General features: G+C 26.5%; 1 long non-coding RNA gene across 1 annotated transcript in view; it reads right to left on the bottom strand.

Moving 5' to 3' along the window:
- Positions 1-591: 591 nt before the first annotated feature.
- Positions 592-803, bottom strand: part of LOC128247593 (uncharacterized) — a 37,643-nt gene continuing 37,431 nt past the window's right edge. The window contains exon 3 of the long non-coding RNA XR_008263933.1: positions 592-723. This is a non-coding gene — a long non-coding RNA (uncharacterized LOC128247593). The remainder of the gene's footprint in view (positions 724-803) is intronic.

The raw sequence follows: 803 nt of genomic DNA, 5'->3' as shown, positions 1-803 counted from the left end.
AATAGAAAATGAGAATCTCCCTCCTTTATATGTTTAGCTATTAAGAAATAAGCAGCAAGGAAGGATTCATGTCTTTCTTTGCATAGTTCTCTTGCAGTTATCTTTTTTAACCACATTTTTCTTCTGATTTTCAATTTGTGCATTCATATAGCTATAAAGACAAAACATTAACTATAACACAATATCAGAAATAAATTAATAATAATAATAATGATGATGGTGATGATAATAATAATAGTAATAATAATAATAATAACAATAATAATAATGATGATGATGATGATGATGATGATGATGATGATGATGATGATGATGATGATATATTTATCATTAAACACTGGGACAATTTACCATGTTTCTCCTACTGTGATAATGAAACTCGATGACTAACTTACACAAAAGAACTTATCAAATATAAAATATTAATCTTCATTTCATAAAGCGTCATGAACAGAAGAAATTAAAAACAAAAAACACCAAAAAAAAAACAATAAGTAAAACAACACAAACTCTTGAAATATCTCTTTCCTTATTTGTATTTATATACAAAAGACAATAATTTGTTTTTCAACCAAAGCAGTTTGCCATTGACTTAAGGAATTAGTTTTCAAATATCTTTGTTCAGAAAACTGTTTTTCTAGGTTGCAGGATATTTATGAAGAAACTTGTTTGGTTATTGCTGTGGACATTATTTTCAGTGTGAATATTCTTGGATTATTTAATCTGAAAGAATAGATAGTTTATTTATTTATTTTGCTTGTTATTTTTTTTCTCTCTGTCAGTCCCCTCTCTCTCTCTCTCTC

Source organism: Octopus bimaculoides, chromosome 4, assembly GCF_001194135.2.
Source record: "Octopus bimaculoides isolate UCB-OBI-ISO-001 chromosome 4, ASM119413v2, whole genome shotgun sequence".
Taxonomy (NCBI): domain Eukaryota; kingdom Metazoa; phylum Mollusca; class Cephalopoda; order Octopoda; family Octopodidae; genus Octopus; species Octopus bimaculoides.
This window is presented reverse-complemented; position numbering and strand designations above follow the sequence as displayed.